The 20,090-nt window shown below is 38.0% G+C and overlaps 1 protein-coding gene across 2 annotated transcripts in view; it reads right to left on the reverse strand.

Annotated features, from left to right (window-relative positions):
* MYBBP1A (MYB binding protein 1a) overlaps window positions 1–20,090 on the reverse strand; it is a 1,224,315-nt gene that overhangs the window by 878,770 nt on the left and 325,455 nt on the right. The window lies entirely within an intron of this gene.

Raw genomic sequence — 20,090 nt, forward strand, 5'->3', positions numbered from 1 at the left:
ATCAGAAAGCTGTCTGGTTTCCACTTCTGTTTGAATGATGCCATGCCTCTGAGCTCAGCCATCATTTACTTATCCACCTTGCATCGGCATATTGTCAGAATGAGTGCCCCATGCTATGTCTGAGGTATCCACTGCCATCACTTGGTTTCTAATGGACACTGGAGAGGTACTCCATTGATTCAGTTGCAGGCCTCTATCCATCAAACCAGCTCCCTTTTTATGCAGGAAAGGAGTTTTTCTTCTTGAAACTGAGGGAGTGTTTCACTTTTCAGGTATCAGTGTATTTTCTTCACATGAAGCTTTATTAAGGGAATTGTTAAAATGCAAGAGGCAATGTAACCCAGGGCTCTCAAGAGTTCCCCTGGCAGAAACTGCCTCTTCCTGGGCTAGTGTCCTGAAGTACTGGGTCAGAAACACAATCTTTTAATCTGGGAGAAAGGCCATTTGTTTTCTTATATCACCACTCTGTTTATGGGTGTAAGGCTGAACTTTTTTTTTAAACACAGAGAGAAACTCAAATGTGAGAGGGCAATCATAGTCAGCTAGAGACATGGTATGAGTTCTCACCCGACCTTGCTTATATTAGACAAAAGGCAACTACTGAAGCCAGGCATTTTGTAAATAAGTCGATGAGCCAAATAGGCAACGCAGAGAACTAAAAGTAGTGAAGGTATCTCCCATGCTCCTTCGCAATAAGGATATGCAGGCATACACATCTTTTAGTTTCAGGGTAACCATGAAAGTCTCAGGGGAAACCATGGGTAGAAACTTTTGAGGCATAAGCATCTTGAATTTCAGAACAATCAAGAATATGTTTAACCTGGAAAGATCTAAATCAGATCTCTAGGCCCCTTCTTTTCTTGGGATTTGGAATAGTCTGGGAAAAAATGGTTTCAACTCTTTTGGAGGGACTGGTTCTATGCATCTTTGTGCCTGCAAAAGTCTTATTTGAGCCTCAGCCCCCTGGGATGTTCTCTAGGAATGCTTATTGCCTAAAAACCTTGGAAGGGATGCAAACTGTAGTTTGCACCCAGTCCTAGCATCCATTTGTCTTGAGTGAAGGTTCTCCATTTGATTTAAAGGAGAGAGAGAGAGACAGAGTCTGCCTCTTAGCTTTGGGGGAGCAATTGGGTAGGGGAAGGTGGAAGGTAGTTGCTCCCTTCTAAACCCAGTAAAGCTGGATCCCTGATCAGCCACACCTTCATTATCATCACTGGTGTCTTTCTCCTTGGTCCTCCCGCTGCTTAGTCTTGACAGTGTGGCTGGAAAGGACTAAGATTTAGTAGGAAAATTCCTACTAAACCTCAAGGGCTGTACCTACAAACAGTCTTTGACAGCTTGCAATGACTCAGCCTCGTCCTCCAGTTTTTTGAATACACTCTGTGCTTTAGGTCAGAACAGAAAGTACAGTTGTGTAAATTAAACTTACTATAAAAGTAGACGTTTGAATGATCACTGCTGCAGTAACCTTGCGTATAAGGGTTATATCCTGCTAAGGATATAACAGTAGGCCAGCTTCTAAAGCTTCAAGAGCACATTCTTTGCTCTCAAACTATCAGGCCCACTTGAGCTGAGCAGACTAAAACAAATTTGAGCATGAAGCCCTTCAGAGCTTGTCTGCTAGCAGAGAGAGGGAGGCCAAGTCCTGAAAGGACAATGCTAGGAACAACAAAAAACAAATGTCTACACCCTGGCATAAAAAGCACACCAAAAACAAGGGTAAAGGAGGAAGAGAGCAGCTACTGCAGCAGTGATCACTCGAGCATCTACTGTTATGGTAAGTTCATCTTATACAACTGTACTGCATTCTTCATATTGATTACTGCTGCAGTAGCCTTAGCTGTACAGGTAGACTACCATAACTAATTATATTTGGGAGGTGGAAGGAGAAGTGCCCAGGAGCCCCTGGGGAATGGTCCTAGCAAAGCTTGATCTGAACCTAGAAAAGGAATCAAGCTTACAGTGGTTTGTAAAGGTATGTACACAAGACCAATTAGCAGCTTCTAGAATACTGCTAAAAGCCAACCGTTTCCAAAAATGCACAGATGAAGCCAAGGTCCTGGTAGAGTAGGCCGTGACCCTGCCTGGAATAGTTTTAATATGGTAAATATAACAAAAGGTAATCACCCTAGACAACCATTTGGAAATAGTCTGTTTTAACATACCTTCACATGCAATGAACTGATCCGAAAATCTGAAAGATTTAGTTCCGTCAAGAGAACACCTGAGTTGTCTGTGGACATCCAAGGTATGGAGTATTCTTACTCCCTCATTATTAAATTCATGAAAGAAAATGACACGAACAGTATGGATTAAAGTAAGCTTGTATACCACTTCAGGCATAAAAGGATTAGTTCTCAAAGAAACCCTGTCCGTATGGAAAATGAGATACAGACGACTTACCATAAGAGCTTGTAACTCTGATACCTTTCTTGCAAAGGTCACATCAATCAGCAAAATTGTTTCTCATGTTAAGAACCTAAAGTCAGCCAGATTGGCTGGTTCAAACCCAGCAAGTGTTAGCTTCCCCAACACAAGATTAAGATCCTAAGGAGAGGCCACCAGTTTTCTTGGAGTCCTCTTATGCAACCCCCCTTTTCAAGAATATTTTGATGAGAGACTGCATTCAAAGAGGAGGCTCCATAGGCAGACATACTGAAATGGTCAAAAAATGAACCATGACAAAGGAATAAGGCAGGCCATAGGATAGTAACTCACACAAATATTGTAGAACCAGTGAACAACTAGAGCTGAATGGGTGCTGGATATGCAGCTGGCACCAACTAGAAAACCTTTTGCATTTGCTAATACATGATTTTCTAGTAGCAGGCCTTCTTGTCTCCATTACTACCTGCTGCACACCCTCCGTAAACAGGTGTCTAAAAGGAATTAAGACCTCATCATTCAAGAAGTCAACTGAAGTTGACTAATGCTGAGGTGTATCAAACAACCCTGTTCCTGTGTAACTCCACGAGGAAGCTTGTGGTAACTGCCTCTGGTCATTTCCAAAAGAAGGGAAAACCATGACTGTCTGGGCTAGAAGGGAGTAACCAAAACGATCTTGGGGGACTCATTCTGAAACTTCAGAAGTACTCTGGATATTAGTGGAAAGGGAAAAAAAGCATACAGGAACATTCCTGTCCAAGGGGGGAAAAGGCACCTGTCTTCCAGGCCTTCTTTCATGGAGTCCTGGTGTAGAATCTTGCCAGTTGATTGTTCACTGAGGAGATGAACAGGTCAACTTGAGAAACTCCCCACAGATGGATCAAATCTTCATGGAGAAATTGTGTTTATTTTTCCATGGTGTGACTAGCATAGTGTTTTGAAGTTTGTTTTTTTTTTTTACTATGTTTTCCTGTCAAAAATAACTTTTGTGGACTGGTAGTGTTTATCTGCAATTGTTGCTCATCTTCCCTAGGAAAGTGGCACTTTTTTTGACTTGACCATGGAACAGACTACCTGTCCCATGGTTGGTCCTACTTCCAACCATTAAAAAGAAAAATATAAGCAAACTGCCTTTGCCACAACAGGCTAGCAATTTGCCTTAGCCACAGGTGGGTGACTGATGTGAACATTTGTTGTACCTCAGACCACACATCTTTTGCCCTGGATCCCTTGTGGTGTAGCGCCAACAGCCACTATGGACCAGAGGTTAAGCACATCCTCTGTGGCTGTTGGGGTCCCCTCAGTGGGCAAGAAAGAGCCAGTATTGATGGTCCCGGGAGAGGGAAGAAGGAAGGATTCCCTGTTGTGTCAGAATACCGTGCCCATCTCTGAGAAAGCTGCTGCTGCCATTAGTAACAAGGTTGGCCCCATTTTCCCTTTCAAAAAGAAACAGAAAACTAAGTATGTACTTATTCTTCCTCAATTTTCTTTGGATAGGAGCAGTATACTGGGTCTGGCTAAGGGTTTAATTAAGGCTATTGATCCGTCTTGTAAAATAGTTTTTGGTAAAAGAGAGAGAGATTCCTCTTTTCCTGAAGAGATTCAAGATTTTCAATATGAACCAGAAGATATGGGGATGGATACAGGGTTTTTCCTCAGATTTCTGATTCAGACTCAGAGGAGAGGTCAGTTTCTGATTCTCCCTGTGGGGGGGTTCTCTTTCTCGAAACTATTACCAGTGTCCCAGTGTTTTCCGTGGGAGACCACAGAGGTTTCTCAGTCCCTCAGAAAATACTATGAGCTGTTACAGAAGGATTTTCTAGAACCTACACCCATTTCTTCAGCTCTGTCTGCTTTACAAGATGTGTGGTGTTACTGCCTGCAGTCTTCCTGATAGTCAGCCAGCTGCCCCTAAAAGGCAGATAGGATGTATGAAGTTCCCCATTTTTTAAATTTGTATATACTATTCCCAAACCTCACCAAGGATCCCTAGCTTTAGCTGATCAAACTACTGCTAAGCACATGGTTAATTCCAATCCTACTCTTTCTGATAAGGATGACATAGTTATGGGAAAAGCACATCCTTCTACAACTTCGATTTTCAGACTTTTGAGCAGTCAGGCTCATATGTTAATTTGTTCTCACAAATTGTGAAAGTATGAGGAATATTTTACGTGTATTTTCTTCATGTGAGGAAAAATCTGCTTTAAATAACTTAATTTCTTCTATTGCACAAGTCACTACTCACTGCTTGCAGTGTGTATGACTGTTGATACTATTTACAGGGCTATGTTCACTGGCACAGTTTCGAAGAGGTCTGTATGGCTGCATTCACAGACCCCCCCAGATAATGTTAAAAAAGAGATTTTAAATTCTCCCTTGGATAGAGACTTAGTGTTTGCCCCCTTTGCTGCAGAAGTGATTAAAAAGTGTGATAAAAGGGGCAAGCTGATCCAGGAAATCTCACTTACAGCCCTACTTTTCCAAATTTTCCAAGGGATTTTCTAACACCTCATCCAGTTTTGGCAAAAATCTGAATAAATGCTCCCAACTAAATACAGGTAAGCAAGTTTAAGGCGATATGGCAAGGGGGTTCCAAAAAGAAGTCTCAAACCTCCTAAAATCATGGATAGCAGAAGTCTGAATGAGTATTCAGGAAATGTTGCGACTCCCTCCTAAAACAGTTTTCCATGTCAAGAACATCAAGTCAGTCAGCTTAGTTGTTTCAAATGGAGCAAATGTTAGCTTCTCCAACACAAAATTAAGATTCCAAGGAGGGGCCACTGGTTTTCTTGGAGGTGTCTCATGCAAAACCCCTTTCAAAAACATTTTAACATGAGAATCCAATTAAAGAGGAGGAGCCATGGGCAAACATGCTGAAATGGCCAATAAAAGAACCTTGACAGAGGTGTAAGGAAGGCCATAGGATAGCAACTCACACAAATATTGTAAAACCAGAGAACAACTAGCCCTGAATGGGTAATAATTAAGTTGGCACCAACTAGAAACCTTTTCCATTTGCAAATCTATTATTTTCTATTAGCATGCTTTCTTGCCTCCATTCATGCCTGCTGAATGTCCTCACTAAATGGGTGTCTAAAGGGAATTAAGGCCCTTTCATCCAGGCAATTATCTGAAGTTGACCGGGGTTGTGGTGGTTCAAACACCCCTAATCTTGTATGAGTAGATCCAGTCTGTAAGGAAGCTTGTGATTATTGTCCTTGGCTATTTCCAAAGAAAGGATAACGACTGTTGACTGGGTCCAAGGGAGTCACCACAATGACCTTGGGGGATTCCTTCTGAATCTTCAGAAGAACACTGGATATCAGCACAAAAGATGGAAAAACATACAAGAACATTCCTATCCAAGTAAGAGAATAGAAAAGGCATCTGTCTTCCAGGCATTCTTGCATGGAATCCTGGAGCACAATCTTGCCAATTGATTGGAGATGAGGCAAAAAGGTGTACTTCAACTCCCCACAGATGGATCAAATCCTGGAAGACCCCCAGATCTACTTTCCATTTGTGAGGGTCTGCTCTAGACCTGCTCAGCTCATCTGCTACACAAGTCTGCTCTGATGGAATGTAAAATGCCTATAGAGTAAGAATGTGCTGTGAAGCTATATCCCAAGCCAACATGGTTAGTCTGAAAAGGGGGTATGACATGCTTCCCCCTTGCTTGCTGATATACCACATATCTCTGGTATTGCCTGTAACCACCTGGAGAGGTTCCAGGGACAAAAGATGGTTCAGAAAGTTGAGTGCCTTAATTACAGTAAGCATTTCCTTGGTATTATGTGCTCCTGCCCGTCCTTGGTGTCCTACAACCCCCTGTGCTTTTATCCCTCCTGAAACTGCTCCCAAGCAAAGTCCAAAGCATCTGTGGTGACTGACTGCTTTGGAGCAGAGGAGGAGGGAGGGAGAAGGAGAGACTTGGAATTTAAGAATGTCTGTTGTCTCCACCAAAAGATTTCTCTTCTGACAAACTCAGCACTAGCATTTGAAAAGATAAAGATTGTTGATGCTGGCACCAGAGAGACTTCAGATACAACTGTATCTTTCTCATGTGGAGTCTTGCCAGGGTATCTTGAGAATCATAGATGCCATGGGACCCAAAATCCTGACATATTCCCTCACAGTGCCCAAGGTCTGAGCAGAAAACCTTAGAAATTGATCTAGATAAAGATCTATTTGGATCTTGTGGAAGAAAAGCTCTTTGAAATGAGGTGTCTAGATGACATCCTGGGAACACAATCCTGTGTGAAGAAGTCAAAAAAGAAATGCATTTTGAATGTTCGCTTGAAATCCAAGTTTAAGAGACCTCTCACCCAAGTGAGAGATTCCTGACAGTTTGAAAAAAAAAATTCTGCAAAGATAAGCAAGTTGTTTAAACATGAAAAAATCTGAATGCCCTATAGCCTGCAATTAGACATAACTGGAGCTAGACACTTTCTGAACACTCATGGTGCAATGGATAGTCCAAACGGTAAGGAAAAGAACTGATAATGTGATCCAGACACACACAACCTTAAGAAACATCTGAAGTCTGGATGAATAGGGCTATGATAAGCAGCTTTGAAGTCTAGTGTTGTCAAGTAACTTGAAAGAGGAAGTAGTAACAGGTTGTGTGAAGTGACAATTTTGAACGTGTGCACTAGCATAAACAGGTTTAGGAAACAAATATCCAGAACCATGTCTCCAAGCATTTTCTTTCTTTGGCAAATTAAAACCTTCTCTTACCCAGGAAAAAGTAAATGACTCCATCACTTTCTGGGACAGTATGTGATGAAGGACAGGTAGAAATAAGAGTCTGGTCTGGTGGCTGAAGCATTAACCCCTGGAAAGGAGGAATTACCTCCCACTGCCATCTGTATCCTTGATGAATGAGCTTCAGAAACCATTTGTCTTAAACTAACTGTTGCAAAAGAAAAAAAGTGGAGATTCAGACTTTCTGGAAAATTGACTGTCAAGATGGGAAAGGGGGGGGGGGGGTTGAGGGAGAACAATGTCCCTTAAATAGTCATCTAGTGTTTGCATTTTGTTGAAACAGTTTATTTTGTTTTTGCCAAAACTGGATAAGGGGTTAGAGAATCTTTTAGAAAAACTGGAAAGGGGGGGGGGGATCTTAATATTCCATGTATCACCTTACTCATCTCATCACACTTTTCAATCACCTCTGAGGTAGAGGGGGCAAACAGTAAATCTTTATCCAAAGTAGAATTTAAAATCCCATTATCATCATCCTCATCTGTGAGGTTCTGAGAACACAGCCAGGCAAAATGTCTTCAAAGTTCTAGTAGCCAAAGCTCTTGAAGTATAAACTGTCTTACACATACAAGGTAATCAATAAGTAGTGGCTTGCACAGCAAAAGAAACTTATTTAAAGTAGATTTTTACTCTCAAAAAAACTACAGACGAAACATTCCACATACTTTCACAATTATTCAAAATAAACTTTAACCATATCTGCCTGGCAATTTAAAATTCTGAAATCAAACATGCAGAAGCAAACAATTTTCCCCATACTTAATAAAAATCTTCCCATCCTTATCAAAAAGTAGGACTGCAATTAACTAAATATTTAGTAACAGTGTGATTAACTAAATCTATAGCTGCATAGTCAGGTTTGGGAAGAATACACAAGAACATAAAAGATGAGGAACTTTCTGCATTCTACCTGCCTTTTTAGGGGCAGCTGGCTGACTATCAGGAAAACTGCAGGCAGTAACACACATTGTCCATAGCTAAGAGAATTGGTGGAATTTATGAAGGTTCTGGAACTCCTTTAACAGCTCACAGTATTTTCTCAGGGACTGAGAAACTTCAGTGTTCTCCAACTGAAAACACTGGGACACTCTGGAAATAGTCTTAGAGAAAAAAAAAAGCACAGGGGTGAATCAGAAACTGAGCTCTCAAGAGTCTGAATCAGAAATCTGAGGAGAAAACCCTGTAGCTGTGCATTCATCTTCTTTGTCCAGATGCAGAATCTTGAATCTCATCAGAAAAAGATGCATAATTTCTTTCACCAGAAATAAAAACTATTTCATAAAAAGGATCACTAGCCTAAAAAAACCCTTAGCCAGACCCAGTAAATTACTCCTGTCCACAGAAATCTGAGATCATCATCCATGTTTAGTTTTCCGTTTCTTTTGATAGGAAAAATGGGGCCAATAACAGTGCTTTTAATGTCAGGAGCAGCTTTCACAAGGATGGGTACAACATTCTGAAAAAAAGGGAAGCCTTCCTTGTTCCCCTCTACCAAGGTTGACGGGAGTGGCACTCCTTGCCCACTGATCGGACCACCAACATTAACAGTGGACGTGGCTAACCCAGTCCAAAGTGGCTGTAGGTGCTATCCAAGAGGGATCCAGGGTAAAAGATAAGTGATCAGAGGTAAAATTAATGGCCAAAGCATAGTCACCCACCTGCAGCTGAGGCAAAAAGCTAGCCTGCTGTGGTGGCAAAGGCTGGATTGCTTAACTTTTTATTTTTGTGGTTGGAAGAAGAGCCCATCATGGGGACTGATGGTCTGCTCCATGGCCAAGTCGAAAATGGTGCCTTCTTCCCTCGAAAAACAAGCAGCAAAAGCCTGTAAAAATTTAAAGATTTTAAAAGTCTTTGTTTTTTTTTCACAGAAAAACACAGTAAAATGCACTTTAAAACATTTTGCCAGCCCCAAAAAGCAAAATAAACAATTTTAACACAGAAAAAAATGTTTTGCGAATACCTTAAACAACCTTTAAACTGAAAGGAAATAGAGTGCTCCAGTTTAAAAACAAAAATCAGTCCTGTGAGAGGCCAGAATCTAGCTTTAAAATACCTTTCCTAAACAGGAAAATATGATCAAAACAATTTTTAAAGAACTTTTTACTCCCAAAGGAACTCATCTTCCCAGAAAAGTAACAGCACCAGCCAATTGTCAAACCTCAGATGAGCGTACTCTTTGTAAGCAGGAAAGCTCTGAATGGCTCAGCACCTAACCCTGTTTTTTTTTTGTCAGCTCAGCGCAAGCCCACTGATAGTTTGGGAATATGAAATGTGCCCTGAATCTTTGGAAGCTGGCCAGCTGTAACATCCTTCTAGGATATAACTCAAACAGCTTAGAATACTGCAGCAGTGATCAATATGAAGAATACTGTAAAGGTTTAAATCTGGAAACTGTACAGCAGAAATATTAGCAAAACCTGCTGAGGTCCAGAACGAGACGGAAATCATCTATGTTTGGGACCACAAAGGGGTAGAAGTAAAACTACCTCCCCTGTTCTGAATACGGGCCAACTTCTACAGCCCGTTCAGCAGTAGAGTAATGCCCTTTCCCCAACAGCTTTACCAAAAAGAGCTACTCCATGAATGAAGCTCCATCTGCAGGAGGACCTTAGAAATCAAAGATGTGGTAAAACTAACCATCTCTACAACAGACTAGCCTTTAGTTACGACTCTCCAAACATAAGCCAGTTTAAAAGAACCACCCCCCTCCCATAATAAAAATCCACACAGAAGTCAGGGCTGTGGCAGTGCAGTCAATTGAAGTGTTCTCTTCGACAACATAGATGACACAGCAGGAAGCAATACTGTCCAACAGTTCAGCACTTTCTTCCTCTTCTGAAATTGCCTGGGGTTAGTAGAGGAAGAGAATGGAAATGGATCATAAGGGCTTTCCACAGTGGTGATGGGCTGCTTCCTCTTGAGATCAAATCCAAACACACAGCAACATGAAATATCCCAAAAATATGCTCAGGAGGCAGACACTGGAAACAAACTCCAACTTTTAATGGTGCTTCTGGTACCTCAGCAAACAGTCTTCAAGGAATAACATAAGCCACCAGCCATTCCCATTTTATGTCAAACTGCTCCAATTCAACAATCATCTCATCAACCAATAATCTACTACAAGATCCTGATTAAACAAACATACCCTTAAAAGGGGGTAACATATTTTTCCATATACAGTAAGTTACAAAACATTACATACAAATATTATAACTTACTCATTTAAATTCACATCTAGATTCATACATTTAGGTTTTAAAGTATTATTATTTAGAATGAACATACTTTCCATTTTTAACAAACTAGCTAAAAAAATCCCCACCCCTAGTGGGAAAAGGTGTAGCCAACACACAAAAGAAGAAACTAACATCAGAACCCCCATGTGCAACAATAAAGGGTTCAGCTAATGTGCTATCCAAATTCTTATTTCCAATATGTCCCAGATGTTCAAGAATTCTAACTTTTACCATACGTTTTTTGTCTGTCCAACATACCACCTCATAGGAGTACACCCACACCCTACAACATAAACCAAGCCAGAAGAAACCCATGAAACAAAGTAATTTACCATTAATTTTTCTACCCACAATGTTCTTAATCCTAGAACATACTTTCCATCTTCCACAAGGGAAGGAACCCATATGAGCCCCCTGGAAAGAAACCTTCTTGAAACCTAACAACTCCCTTAAATATAAATATCTCTGATAAGAAAATGTAACATGTGAAGGGAACAAACGCTTTAGTTGCTCATCTTCACATACCACTGGCCACAAATCTTTCACTGACCTCCTCAAAATACCAGAAAATGGGGAAAATCTGTTAACAAAACAATACTTTGTCCTGCCCATCAGTTTCCTGATCTGAATAATGCATTCTAAAACCATCATAACTATTGTCTCCTACCACAGCTGCTGCCACCACCTTTAACACACTATCCTTAGCTTTTTTCAAACTAACACTATAATAACTCCTTTGCAACAAAATGTCCATTAAACCCTCATAAACTCGTCTTCCATCCAATTCTTATCATAAGTATTCTCATAAATCCTTTTAAATTCACCCATAGGTAATTCTTCCATAAAATGTGATGGGTGCATGCTACTGGCCTGTAAAAACTTTTTAACTGCAGTAGGCTTCACGTGGGGGTTATGTTCTACCTTCAAATCTTCCTTAACATAAAATTCTACATCCAGAAATTGTATATTCATTCTATCCACAGTAAAAGTAAACCCCAGTTCACTCAGGTTTAACAGATAAATAAATAGAGAAAACTCATCCAAATTCCCCCTATATATAAAAATTAAATCATCAATGTAACACTTAAACAAAATAACATTCTTTGCAAAAAATTCTGTAGAATAAATCTATTCTCAAAAAAGGCCATAAAAATAATACCATAGCTGGAGTCAAAATAAGTCCCCATCACTGTGCCCTTTTTTAACAAAACATAATCACTCCCAAAACAAAAATAATTATGCGTTAAACAAAATTCCAATACTTCCACCAGAAAAGCTGTACGTGGTCCCTCCCCTAACATCCAAAGAACTGCTTCTATTCCTCACCTTCTTTTAATATTGGTGTATAAAACTTTAATATCTACTGTGGCTCAGTAAAAATCTTTACACCGCTGAATTTTCTTCACTTCTTGATAAATAACAGCAGTACACTTAATATGGGAAGGAATTTCAGACAGAATGTTCTTAAAATGGAAATCCAAAAAAATCCCAATATTTTGCATGAATGACCCCACACCTGCCACAATTAGTCTACAAGAGGGGGCATTTAGACTCTTGTGCACTTTAAGGATGGCATAAAAAATAGGGTCTTTGGGATGTTTAACATACAACTTACTTACATCCCTCTCTGTGAATAAAAGTCTTTCCCCTTTATCCAAAATTTGTCTTAACTGACTGTTGCAATGTTTCCTGGGGTTAATTTGCCATTTTTTCATATTCTGGACCAGCTAACAAATCAAGCACCATTCTACCATATTTCTCCTTGGAAAACAACACCCAGTTACCTCCTCCCGTCAGTCTTACAAAATTTAACATCACATTCTGAACGTCTACATAACTTTAAAGTATCGCATTCACCCCTAGATACGTTAAACACTTTTCTAGATCCAAAAAACTTATGGTACTCAAGTTCCACTATTTTTTACATAATATCCTTTCAAAACTTTGATCAATGTTAGAAAATCATTTAGGGGGAATTCAAGTACTACAATAAGAAAAATGAGGCACGTATAATTTCCCATAACCAGTAAAATAACCTACTTCCCCATCACCTTAATTTCCAGAAAAAATATCTACCAATTAATTTTCATGTATAGGTAATGTCAAGCAACAAATCTTCAGTATCAAACATTTCAACATCAGTTTCAACAAGTGCTTTGTTTTCCTTCAAAATACACTCGTAAATATACTTTTCTACAAAACTAATGTCCAAAATAATATCTACCAAAGATGGAAAACAAGTAGGAACAAACTTGCTGCCCTTTAGCTGCAAATTTTCAAGGTCTTTAGTAATGGTGGCATTTGACACATTTATAATATGCAGCTGACCAGGCATACATACCCTATTTTCTTAATTTTTACTACAAAAACGAACATCAGTCACAATTTATCAAAGTACTTACTATATACCACCCAAGATATGACCACAGTAGCATCTTCACTAAATCGCCAAAAAAATGTCCATTTTCACTATTTCCTCCTGCTGCCACGATTTTTTTCAACGCTGGCCTCTTTTCTTGGACTGAAAGTCCTTCTGCAGTGATTGTCCCATCTCATTTAGTTGCCTAATGTCCTCAAACGAAACAGTCTTCTTCCCAGCCTGCATTTCAGATGCAGATGAAATTGAAGAGTCACGTGATATGAACGACCTACCCCAGTGACTCTGGTGATAGTCCGCCCTCTACTTCCTGGTTTTTGTTGCCATAGGAATATTTGATGTTTACCAAAGTCCGTTATATCACGGCTGAGTTCTTTTTCTTCTGATCCACAACTTCTTTCTCAACCTTAACCAAATGGACTTTAACACCCTTCATACACTCAACAAAGGGCTGTTCATCTGTTTCATTGCCCAATGCCTCCTGTAACTCCTCAATGGTATGACGAACCTTCTCATACTGTCTCTGGTTCCTTTTGACCAACTAAGAGTACTGTCAGTAGAAACTTGCTTCCACTCCTCCAGTAAATCAGCCTAATTGTCAGTAAAGTCGTAGGCAGGTAGTTTATCTACACAGAGACCCCTAGGGGTAATATTCAATTCAAGATACTTGTCCAACAACATAGTATCAGTTCCTTCACTATATACTTTTCAAAATGTTCAACACGACTGTAGAAATCCCCTCCATTTAAATCAGTCCAGGGATCCATACCTGCCAGTTTGTCCTTCCTTTCCTGCAACCAGTCCTAGAAAAATACCTTGTTACCAACAGGCTTCATATTGGTATCCACCCTGAAAATACCAGGAACAGCAGATGCTCCCTTCAAAGACATGATGTAGAACAAATCCAAACACACAGCAACACGAAATATCCAAAAAAAACCCTCAGGAGGCAGGTACCGGGAAACAAACAAACTAACCTTTAATGGTGCTTCTGGTACCTCGGCAAACAGCCTTCAAGGAATAACATAAGCCACCAGGCATTCCCATTTTATGGCAAACTGTTCCAATTAAACAATCATCTCATCACCCAATAATGTACTACACGAACCTGCTTAAACAAGCATACCCTTAAAAAGGGGTAAAGTAGATTCAAAGATGGCCGCCATTCTACAAACACTGCAGTTCTACAGCTCTCCAGATACCAGAATTAAAAATCAACCCTGTGGATATACTATAAGATTTAATACACTAATTGGCAGCAATAACTAAGGTACTAGAAGTAAACTTCGCTTTTGAGGAGAAAGAACCTGAAAAAAATAAACAGAAAAAGCAGGATTGGAATTGATTGTCTGCCTGACTCTGAACAGAGCATCAAACAAAGGATTTATCTAACTTTCATTTGAAGTTTCAGCCTTGGTATAAATCTGTTTTATTTTGCCTTATAATGTCAAGAGAAGACAAAAATATGGAAACCACAACTACCAAAACTAAATTATCAGCACTGCAGTCTCCGGAAAAAGAATCTTTAATTAAAAGACAGAAAACTTTTAAACAACAGGAATCCGCAAAAGCAGAAATGACAAACAAACCGGATCAACCGGCTAGCATGAAGGAAATTAAATCTGCGCTGTTACCCATTCAAGAAGCCTTAAAAGATTTATCAACTCAGGTGCTTATCTTTGGTGCCACATGCAATCAAATTCTGGAAAGGATGGACAAGATAGAAACCAGAATATCCGAAAATGAGGACAAAATAACAATGCTCACTAAAAAAACAGACTCCCATGGTGCGGACATTCAAGCTATGCAAAACAAAATTCTAGACTTGGAAGCAAGATCCAGACGGAATAATATAATTATCAGAGGAATTCCAGAAACAATTCAATGCAATGATCTAAGTACTGCCATTTTACAAATACTCAAAATAATGTTTAAAGACTCTGACAGTATCAAACAAATTGTTATAGAAAGAGCCCATAGAGCACTCAGAGAACCACAAGCCTCAAATGCACCTAGACCAATCTATGCCACAATATTGAATTCTCAAGATGTAAGCAAAATACTTCTAACTATTAAAAAGAAAGGTGGATATATTATGTGGCAAGATAACAGAATATCCATGGTACAGGACTTGCCAATACAAATAAGACAAACCAGGCAAATGTTAGCTCCATACTCTAAGTTTCTGATTGAAAAAAGCATTAAGTTCCAAATTAAATTTCCTAATACGTTAATCTTCACAGTTGATGGCACCAAATACTCAGTAAATACAAAAAAAGAAGCAAGACTTACCTTTCTGAAGATTTTCAAGTCCCTGCCACCTTCGGAAGCTTGATCAGATCACCCAGGCTCTTTTCAACAACAGACAGATTGGGATCCCATACTTACGACGACCAGAGGCTTTATAACCCTTTGTTTGTTCTTTTTTCTTCAACAGGCCTGTGGAAACCGCTTGTTTACTTTTTTTTTTCGAAGTTCCAGTTCGTCCACGAGGATTTTCCGATGTTTTATGGCTCCAACGAACTCAATCAAGTCACGAAGTAGCAGGAAGTCCTTCGAGGGAGGCAGAGGGACCGATTTCAAGGTAGCACATCCAGAGGTCTGTCCGCGTATTCGTTCCCCCGTCGCGAACTCGAAAAGAAGAAATCAGGCTCAACAAACAGGAAGAACACCAGGGAGCTAGAAGAAACGAACTGGACTCAAAAACGAAGCTTCCTGGACTTATTTTGATGGTAAATGGCTTCAGTTTAGTAAAGGGATTTATATAGTTATACAGGTAGGATAAGTACTGATGTAAAATGTACTGGTTATGTTTTCCCTTTCTTAATTAAAACAATGTATGATTGAGCTCTGTTTAATATAGTAACATGGGGCTAATAGCATTGTAAGGGCTTAGACAATAAGGGGTTTTAAAGTGGGGATACATAATAGACTATGGTCCTGAAATGTTTACTGTGTGACATTTTTTCCCTTTTCTTTTTTCTTTCTCTCTCCTTTTTATTGAGATCTGAAGATTATCTTTCTATGTACCTTCATATGGCCATATCTCTTAAGTGAAATGCTTTGTGTATTTACAGTTTATAAGGTTAGTTACATTATTTCTCAAGCTTTAGCAGAGTGTTATCTTCATTTGTCTTTTGATAATGATATATAACTAAATCAGTTAGAGCAGTTAATTAAGAACAGACTGAATGTTGTTCTGCAATGTTAAATAAGTGTTTGCTTTCTCTGTTAATTAATATTCCATATGATAAATAAATTAAAATGCATCAATGTTACTGTTGAATAAGAATTCTGTCAGGGATCAGTTAGTCTGGATTCTAATAGGACAATTAGTACATTTGTTTGACTAAATAAAAATATGTCTAGAGCTGTAGTTAGTTAGCAGTGTTTATTAGGGAATGTTTGGATTAAGCTTTGTAGAATTAGATATAGTTGTTGTAGGTTTTTTGCATGAGGTTTTTGTGTTAATTGGTAGAGTTAGAGCAAGTTTAGGTACCCAGTAAAGTTTAAAGAATGTGAAAAACCTATGTACATCCTGGTCCAGAGGAATAGTGGATAGGCACTGGTTAGGGATGGGATGTCAGGTTTGCTTCCAAACAACATATACTGTGCTAAGATACTTCAATCTAAGGTTGTCTTTTAATTTCGGAAATATAGGTATACATTTGAGAATCTTAATATGTGGATAATAGAATCTTGGAATACTAAAGGACTCCAGAACATGAGGAAACTGTTTTTACATTTGTTTTTCCAGTCAAAAGCATGTTTCATTTTATTACAAGAAACTCATTTGACCAATGATCAGTGGGTTGTATTGAAAGACAAGAAATGGATTAGGGAGGTAGTGGCGGCGGAAGGGACGACGAACAGTGCAGGGGTGGCAATTATTGTTAAACAATACCAAGAGAAAATTTTAGATTGTAAAATAGACAAAGAGGGACGGTGGTGTCTGGTGATTCTTATATCCAATTCTTATGACAAACCTATGTTACTTATTAATATATACGCCCCATGTACTAACCAACATTATTTTATAACTTCACTCTATTCCATCTTACACCAATATAATAATGGTTATATAATAATGGGAGGTGACTGGAATTCGTATCAAGATCCCAAGTTGGATAAATCAAGTTCATATTAGTTTTTTAATAAGCAGGCAGTGATAGCATTACAGGAACTTAAAACCGATTTTAAACTATATGACCCATTTAAGCATACAAATACCCAAATGAATGCAGATAATTTTCCTTTTTACTCAACTTGTCACAAAATGTGGTCCAGAATTGACTTTTTTCTAATCTCAGATGTATTGATGTCTTCTGAGCCATGTGTTTCCATTCAGGCTCGACAGTTGTCGGATCACTCTAAAATCACATTATCACTAAATAAGAGTAACAGGAACAACAGGAGGCTTCGAGGGTACAATTGGTCCCTAAACCCATATTTACTAAGCAAAGAAGATATACTTAAATAAGTCAAAGAGACGCTTAAACAATTACTTCATAATCTCCTCAAACACTGACACCCCGCTGATATTGAATGGGCTACGACTAAAGCGCAAATAAGAGGAATTTTTCTTCAAAAAGCTACTTAGTATAAAAAAATACAAATCAGGGAAATACAAGAATTGGAAACCAAAATTAAATTACTAGATCAGAAGTTAATGGGGAATTATAATAAACAAACCTAAACAGAATTATTAAAATGTCAAAAAGATCTGTTTTTATTACATAATAGTAAATTGTCATTTTATGAACAGAAAACTTTAGTAAAATATGCAAATCATATACAGACCCCCTCAAAAGCATTAGCACGCATTATTAATCAAACGAAAACACCGTTATTAATCTCTGAAATACACAATAATATAACATATACTAATAAGGAAGACATCATGAATACCTTTGAAACAATATTTAATCATATCTATGGTGAACAGCAGGAACTTTTAATAAATAAAGGTAAGAAGGATTACTTACAGAAGATTACATTCCCGAGAATTGATAATGAGTTCCATAGGGATTTAACTAAACCAATTTCATCGGAGGAGATAACAGAGATAATTAAGAACCTGAAACCCCACAAAGCCCCAGGGCCGGACGGTTTGACCTCTGAATTTTACAAAACTTTTAGTGAGATTTTGAGTAGAATACTTCCACAGATATTTAATTATATAATTCAGAATAAAATTAATGATCCCCACTTTAATGCTTCAAAGACAATTCTTATACCTAAAGAGAATGTTGATCGTAAAAACCCAGATAACTATAGACCCATTTCACTCTTGAATATGGACATGAAAATTATGACATCCATCCTGGCAAATAGACTGAAGAGGGTAGTCAATTCAATAATCTCAGATGAGCAGGCTGGGTTTATAAATGGGAGACAGACTACTGATAATACGTTAACACTGCACACATTAATCTCCTACGCCAATTATAAAAATCTTAACATGTGTGCACTTATAATTGATGCACAAAAAGCATTTGATAGACTTAATTTGGAATATTTATTTGATATTTTAGTATACTTTAATATACCTCAAGATTTCATTCTAACATTAAGGAAAAAATAAAACAACGCTTATACTAATTTATTTATCAATAAAGACTTCTCTAAAAGAATACAAATTAAAAATGGCACCCGTCAAGGATGCCCGTTATTCTCCTATTTTATTTAACCTATATTTGGAACCATTATTTTTACACATCAAACAAAATATTTATTATAATCCCCCGATATTATATGATACGAGGATAAATATGGCTGCCTTTGCAGATGATTTAAATATATATTGTACCACACCTGTTTCAGATAAGAAAATATTAAAAGCAGTGGAAGACTTTGCGAAAATATCTAATTATAAAATTAACTTTAAAAAAACCAAAATATTTCCGTTAAAGACGCCTAGACCTTTTTCATTGTTACCACTGATAGGACAGGTAAAGTCTGAGGAAAGAACAAAATACTTGGGCATTGTTTTTTCAACTGACAATAGAGACTTTTTTGTGAACAATGTTAAAATAATTTGGGATCAGATAACATCGGACTTAAAATGATGGAATAACTTGAAATTACCAATAATGGCAAGAACCGCAATTATCAAAATGAATGTTCTTCCCAGAATATTATACATTTTCAGAGCTACGCAACTTAGAATTACGAGGAAGTTTATTAAACAACTTCATATAGGACTAGGGAGATTTCTTTGGGAACCTAGGAAAACGAGAATAACATATGAGAAACTGATGACTCCGAAAAGTAGGGGAGGTTTAGATTTACCGGATTTTGAAACCTATTATTTAATAATAAATGCTAACAGAATTTTCAGAGTGATTCACTTTGATAGATCCAGTCTGAGATGGTCACCCAAGTGGTTGATCCCGACTCAAACATGTAGCTGGAGTGGGAATTAATTGTAAAGCATTACCCTTTTTAAATAAAGGAACTCTCAGTAAATACGACTTGATGGAACATGTTAAAGTATATGTAACTTCAGTTCAAAATCTCTTTACTTCTTTAAACCTGTTACAGTATATAATGATGTTTCAACCATTCCACAAGAACCCAAATTTAACAACTGGTAATCAACTGATAGATTTAAAGAAATTCCCACTAATAAATGATTTAACTATACTTGATTTATACCCCTTTCTTGGTGTGTCAATACAAGATATTTTAAGAGAAACGAATCTTCCTATTTCATATCTAATTATCATGAGGCAATTAAAAGATCTTGCTATAAGTTATTTCAGTAACTTTAAAGTTAGAGAAGAAGACCTAAACATTTGCCGCAATTTATGGCAAACTCTGATACAGGACAGTAAATATATAACTGCCTCATATAAATTGATAAAAGAGATGAAACATAACAAACACATTCTCCTATCTAATTACTGGAAGGAAAAATTAATATTGGTTGATGACAGTAGGATTTTGAAAGCAATTAACTTAACACTAAAGTCAGTATCCCTACAAAAATTATTATTCACTCAATTGATGATTTTTAATAATGCGTATTATACCCGTCTTACTCTTCATAAATTTAACTCAAAGAACTCTCCTAAATGTCCGTACTGTATAGATCAGACGGCTGACCTTTTACACATGTTCTGGAGTTGTAAATGCATTTTTAAACTTTGGAATTCTTTAAAGCTTCAATTACAAAAAATGGGCTACCAACACTCGACACTTTCTTGGGAATTTATGATCCTTCATATTCCCCCGAATAATTTAGATAAATCACAAAGGATCATACTTATAAATATTTGCTTATTAATGAAACTTTACATAGCAACAAACTGGTTGAACCC

The sequence above is a fragment of the Protopterus annectens genome, chromosome 13.part0, assembly GCF_019279795.1.
Source record: "Protopterus annectens isolate FY-2018-M chromosome 13.part0, PAN1.0, whole genome shotgun sequence".
NCBI classification, from domain to species: domain Eukaryota; kingdom Metazoa; phylum Chordata; order Ceratodontiformes; family Protopteridae; genus Protopterus; species Protopterus annectens.